The 6,810-nt window shown below is 44.2% G+C and overlaps 1 protein-coding gene across 1 annotated transcript in view; it reads left to right on the top strand.

The window, feature by feature from the left end:
- The window catches only part of akap6 (A kinase (PRKA) anchor protein 6), a gene marked incomplete in the record, with an annotated part of 131,189 nt that overhangs the window by 73,891 nt on the left and 50,488 nt on the right, over positions 1-6,810 (top strand).

The following is a 6,810-nucleotide window of genomic DNA, read 5'->3' as shown; positions in this document are numbered from 1 at the left end:
CATGGAAGTCAGCTCCTTTCCGTCTGTCTTGACCTGACTGTTCATCATTTCTGTCAGTTATCTGTTGAGAAACACGACTACACGTTGTAAATGGTTGTAAATGGATATTGTTTTTAGATACAGCTCAACATAAATTTGTTTCATGAGAAACTGGTTATAGTTGAGCTGTGAGGCTCACTCCATCCCATCTTTTTCTGCAGCAGCTCTTTTGAGATCCATCCTGCAGCTTCGAGCTTCTTTGGACTCATTCTACCTGTAATAAATACTAAAACTTTTTAAATATAATTTACAGACTCACAGACCCGAGCCTGAGAGCTGATCGGAGCAGGATGACCTCTGAGAGGCTTTCAACCAATCAGACAAAGGAGGTGGAAGGTTTTAGTCTAAGGTTTACTGGATTTAAAACGAAAAGCCCTGAGAAATGTGTGCGTTTTTGTGACAATTCAGAGCGAGATAATATCCCGTTGAGACAAACAAATAACCAAACGGCTAATAAATATTCACAAGGAAACAATAAAGTGTGAGCATAATGGGCGAGCGCACAGAAAAAGTCAAACACATTTGATGCTGTTTATCATATAGGAACACATTGGATATCTGAAGAAGTTTAAATTACAAATGGAAACAGCTGGAGGTGGAATTACATAAAGAAATAAAAACAATAGCTTTAAAGATGCTCAGATCATTCAGAAACAGTTTGGAGTCGGTGGATAACCCGCAAAGCTCGAGCAGCCAATCAGAAGCGTCCACAGGATCCCTGGTGTGGCGTCTTCTTTCATGATGATTACTCAGAAATTATCCCCTCCACCCCCAGATGGTAACAGCTTTTTAATACCTCGCAGCGTACAGCTGGTCTTTGTTTTTATAAACGTCCCCCAACAACAAAAAGTCTTCATGATAATAATAACAGTAATAATTATTATATCAAAGGAGCTTAGTTAAATGTGTGAAATCATACAGGAGGAAAAACAGGGACAGAAATAAAAATATGCTGTAAATTATGGGATGTCTTCCTGTCAGTGTTACCAAGGAAAACTATAAATCACTATTCAAATAATCTGCTTTAAATTTGCAAACAGCAGCCTGTGTTTCAGTAAAACAGCCCCTGGGCTACAGATGAAGTTATATGAAGTTATATCCTGTAAAGATCTGTTTATTTTCTGAACCTCGGCTTGAGAAGGTTTCTGAATTTTAATTAAACTTAAATTCTCTCTTTAGGAATCTTTACCTGCTGTTTGAACTAAATAAGGTCCATCAGACTGGACGGTTTTGTTCCAAGTTTATTCATTATTTGCCTTGAATTAGAAGAACAGATGAACTCGTGGATCCATGAGAGGAACATGAGAAGGTGACACGAAGGTGTCCTAATAAATAACTTCCAAGGGACAAATCAGAAATTTCATTTAAGTTTTCAGTTGAAATTATTTCATTGCATTAAGTCATCACAAACCTCCCCCCCTCCCCCCTTTCTCCCCCTGTGGCGAGTTCCAGTAGAGTCCAACTAATTACAGCGGCTATCAGGAGTGTGTGTGTGTGTGTGTGTGTGTGTGCGCTTCCTGGCCGCTAAATTCTCATTTCAAATAGCCCATGGTGCTCTGATGGAGAAACATACACACTTATACATTCCCAAACACACACACACACACACACTCCTGCAGTCACACACACCTGCTCATTAAGTTGGTTCCAAACCCAATCAGAGCGCGAGTGTGACGGAGGCTGCACACACACACACACTGGGTCCGTGGTCCAGCTTTCAGAACATCACAGGATCTACAGCAGGGTTCTGGTGGTCTTCATGTCTCAGATATCTGATGTTTGATGGGTATGAAGACATGATGGTTCCTCCTGACACTCAGGACAGATTATGTTCCTCTGCAGAGAAACTCCCAGTCGTTTCCTTCGTCTCCGCTTTATCAGATCTGACAGGTCAAAGTTCACAGGACCCAACAAAACCAGAGAACTTACATTTCCTGTGGAAATGCTGAATGATTTTCTAAACTTTGCTGAAGAAGCTGAAAGTAGCAGAGCAGTAGCTAAAAGCTAACAGTAGCATGAAGCAGCTGAAGCAGATTTCATAGAGAACAAAGTTTTTGTTGGAATGAAAGGGAGAGAAAAAAGCGAGGGATGAATGAAGAAGAGAAATAACCTGAGAGAGCGAGAGGAAGAGGGAAAATCTTTAATTAGAGACAGATGACTTTGCCACGCCTCAGAAGGCTGGAATTACACTGCAGGCTATGAGGCGAGGCTAATTTCACATGTAATTGTTGCTGCAATCCTTGCTGTGCTGCTAATGCCCCCCGAAACACCCCTCACACACACACACACACACACACACTCTGAAAGGAGCAGGGAGGAAGACTGAGCTGCAAAAGAAAAGAAAAATAATCAAATAGAAAAGAGGAAAAGTCATTTGTTGCCGTCTGTTTGTGAACCGAAAATACTTTTTTACTGTAATCCATAAAGATGGAACAAAGTAAAACAAAAGGAAGATAAAAACAGAAAAAAGGAAACATGTCTATAAAAATAAAAAGAACAAACCTGTCACCCTAATTGGAGAAATATCTGACCTTTCAATCTTTACAGACAAAAATCTAAAATCTGAGAGAGAAAGAAGACGTGTGAAGCGAGGAGGAAAGAATCATTAAAAAACACTTTGGAGCAGCAAAAGTCCCTCCTTATCCTCCGTAAGAAGCTTCCTGCAGCTCAAGAAAATCTCTATCTCTGTCACACACACACCACTTATAGACTGGTGTTCCTTGTGGTTGTCTCCAGAGACCTGCAGAGCTCTGCTGTGTGTCGGAGGGAAGTGTGTGTGTGTGTGTGTGTGTGTGTGAGTGTAGTTATTGAATAATTACAATGGAAACCTAAAGAGCTACAGGTTCTTCCTACATTTGTTTTTCTCAAATCCAAACTCTTGGTGGTGAGAACAGAGGAGAACATGCTTAGACTGAGAGAACCTAAATCCAAAGGATGAAGCTGGAACCGGACCAGCTGGTTCTGGTACCTGAGTGTAAACAAACAGAACTGGACAGATGATGTGGTTCTGTCTGTGCCTTCAGGGTTCACAGCTGGGATGAGAGTCTGAGACCGTGGTTCTGCCTCCGGGTCGGGACTAATCTTTGATAAGTGATGGTAGGATGGAGCGACAGATCGGAGCCTGGTCTGCAGTAATGAGGGCGTTGCTCCGGTCTGTTGTGTTGAGCTGAAAGTTAAAGCTCGGGGTTTCCAAGCCTCACCTGTGGTCCTGAGGTGGCCCGACTCAGCCTTGGAGAGAAGGTGAGGAGCTCCATCATCCAGCTGAGATATCTCAGGACCTCTCTGCTAAAAACCCAGAAGCCCATCATTGTGGGATTCCTTTCAGAAGGTCAAAGTGTCACATAAACACCTGCAGATCTGTTTGTAAGGATGCAACAGGACCAAATCCATCCACCGTCTCTGCAGGTCCAGCTCCTGTTTGCTGTTTCTCTGACTCTGTCCTCCAGACTGTTCAGAAGCATTCAGGGCGTTGTGTCTGTTGGTCTCCTTTTAAAGACGGATTGTGTCTGAGGAGAATTCAGTTTCACTCACTGAGCTCATCTGGTTTTACTGTGGTGTCCAGTCCTGGTCCTGGTCCTGGTCCTGGAGGGACACCATCCTGCAGGTTTCAGGTGTTTCTCTGCTCTGACTCACCTGATTTAATGACTGAGTGATGAACGGGTTTCTGCAGAACCTGAAGAGCTGCTGAGGAGCAGAGAAACATCTGAAACCTACAGTAATAACAGTCCCTGTGAAACATGGAGACCACTGATTGATCGATTTTTGTTCTTGGGGATTTTTTGGTGATAATTTCAGCCGTAGATGTTTGATGTTTTTCATTTCATCGTGTTTACATGCTAACAGGAGGCCAGTGAAACGGGTAAAACTGAACGTGGTTTGAAAGGGGGGGGTTCAGATGTCCTCTCACTTCTTTTTCTAAGTTTTTTTGTTCTTTGTGAACGTCTACTCCTTTAATGAATAAATTCATCTTCCTTTAAATAATTTGTATAAAGTATTAACACCACAGGCATGTGAGCTGATCATGTTTGTCCTCACGCAGATGATAAATCTGTGTGTTTAATATCTGTAGTACCTCGACCCGTGAGTGTGTGTGAGTGTGTGTGTGTGTGTGTGGATTATGTGTCCTGTGGGAGGCTGTTTCCGGCGCGTTTGTTCTGTCAGTCTTGATAAAGTCGGGGATATATCTGCTTTAGAACAAAGAGACACGACTCAGCAGCATCTCGCCAACTTTCCTCCTTTTTCTTCCTCCCGTCTCTCCGTCTCTCCTGAGACTCCCTCGGCTTCCCAGGAACGCCGTCTGAGTGAAGCCTGACACCGACTCTCTCTCTCACACACGCAGAACCGAGCAGGAATCTAACGCAGCTCTAAAAGTAGTTTGACGTGGAGCATCGAGCCAAAGTCAGGCCAAGGTTGGCTGTGTGCAGAGTTTTTCAACAACCTGCAGCGAGCGAACACAAACAGCTTCTTTATTTTATTGTGAAAGGTGGCCAATCAACCTGATTCAAGATGGCTGCCATCACACCTCCTCCGTGTTCTGATGGCGTCGGCGCTGAAGGAAATGAGTTAAAATCCACAACTTTATAAAGTTTCTGTTGTTGTTGATGGTTTTTATCAAACCTTTAGTGCTAAACCAATTCAAGATGGCCGCCACAGCTGATTGACTTTAGCCAAGATGAAAATGGCTGCAGCTCAGTCAGCTTGGTGTGGTAGTAGCTGAGAGTCATCCCTAACACTCTGAGTGTGTTCAGGGTTTGACCAAAGAGGTTTGAGCTCCATCAGAAGATGGTGGCTGCTCGGCCTGGTTCTGGTCGTGGTCCTGGTTCTGGTCCTGGTTCTGTTTCTGGCTCTGTTTCTGATTGGAGCAGAGTCAACAGATCAGTTTTTTGAACCAATGATGGAGAACCTGCAGATCAGAAGAAGAGCTCTGACTCTGGCTCTAATTCTTGTTCTGGTCCTGGTCCTGGTCCTGGCTCTGACTCTGACTCTGGCTCTGGTCCTGGTTCTGGTCCTGGCTCTGGTCCTGGTCCTGGTCCTGGTCCTGGCTCTGGTTGTGCCGTTGGGTGTATTACAGATGATGGAGAACCTGCAGATGAAGAAGAGCTCTGACTCTGGTTCTGACTGTGGTTCTGACTCTGGTTCTAGCTCTGGTCCTGGCTGTGGCTGTGGTTCTGGTCCTGGTCCTGGTCCTGGTCCTGGCTCTGGTTGTGCCGTTGGGTGTATTACAGATGATGGAGAACCTGCAGATGATGGAGAACCTGCAGATGATGGAGAACCTGCTCAGGGTGCCGCGGCCTCCTCGGTGTCTCGGTCTCGGTCTCGGTGTTGGTCCAGTCTGAAGCTGGGTTTTGTTCTGATTCAGATTTCAGGAGCATTGATTGGAAGGACGCCGCTGCAGTTTTCTGTTCCACCTCCGGATGATCCGTGTTTCCATCGTGACTCCGAGTGTTTGTCGTCAGAGTTTAATGTTTAATGTCGTCTGAAGGAGAAAACTGCCTTTTAACTGTTTCTGAGCATCAACACACACAGCATGGAGGAAACAGGAAGCTCTGCCGCACAATTAATGTGTGTGTGTGTGTGTGTGTTTGTTCACCATTCATCACCCCGCTCTCCGTTTGACCTTGGCACCCTCTTCATTAGAATAAAGATTGTCTGTCGTTTAGGCTACATGGTCGGTCTGCTGGACACACACACACACACACACACACACACACCCGAGCCATGCTATTACACTTCTGTCATGGTGGTGGAGTGGAGGGAAGGAAGGAGGGGCAGGGTGGTGTCTCGCTGGATAAAAGATGAAGTGAAGAAGAAATAAAAGAAGGAAAAGAATCAATAATCAAAGCGAAGGCGTTACCATTCACAGAAACCTCCAACGCCAGCAAAGATTTACTGTCGCTCGTTAAATTAATAAATTAGACAATTCAGTTGGACTAATTAGTTAATTTATCAGAGACGGTGAGGTCAGAACGTGTAACAGTGTTTTTGTTACTCCTACAGCTGATCAGTTGGAGATGTTCACTTCCTACTCGTTTCTTCAAAATAAAAGAATTCATTAGAGTCCAAAGGCTAGATATTTAAATGATTAAATAAAAACACCAACATCTCTTTGTCCCGACGGCAGCTTTCCAACATTCATCTCCGGTTCTGATCCAACACGTTTTATTTTCTTCACTTCCTGTTCTTGCGTTCTGCTGGGTTTTCAAAATAAAGTGTTTTTATCAGTCTGTGTTTATCTATAAATCAAATTTAAAACCCCAGAAGTTGGCCCAAAGTGCTGCAGAATACAGAAACACGTCGTTTCAGAAAAAACAAAAATAAAGTCAATATAAAAGATAAAATTCAGTTTAAAGTAAAATAAACAGAATAAGCCAACATGTCCAGATAAAATCACACTCCAGGTTCTGTTGGTCCAGGGTTGCAGAGAAGCTCTTCTTTGTGCAGCTTGTGTAGATTTAACCCTTCAGGTGTCAGCTGTCTGTTGAAGCTGCTCAGTTTCTCTGTGAAACTTCCTGTTTTAGCAGAAGTAATAAATCTCTTTTATTTCGTGTCCGTAGCTTTATTCCCAAAGCAAGCCCCGCCCACGGCGCTCTGAGGGGAAACAGGCAAACCTGCGATTTACAGCATCTACAGCCTCCTTCTGCTCCTTCTGCTCACTGACTCCTGGTAAACTCTGAGAGGAGGAAGCCCACAACAGAGGAGGCAGTGTTTGACCGACACCTGCTCCTTTCAGACTGTACGTCAGGAGGAGGAGGCGGGGGAGGAGGGAGGAGG

Source organism: Kryptolebias marmoratus, linkage group LG10, assembly GCF_001649575.2.
Source record: "Kryptolebias marmoratus isolate JLee-2015 linkage group LG10, ASM164957v2, whole genome shotgun sequence".
NCBI classification, from domain to species: Eukaryota; Metazoa; Chordata; class Actinopteri; order Cyprinodontiformes; family Rivulidae; genus Kryptolebias; species Kryptolebias marmoratus.
Note: the sequence above shows the minus strand (reverse complement) of the source record. Positions and strands in the feature narration are given on the sequence as shown.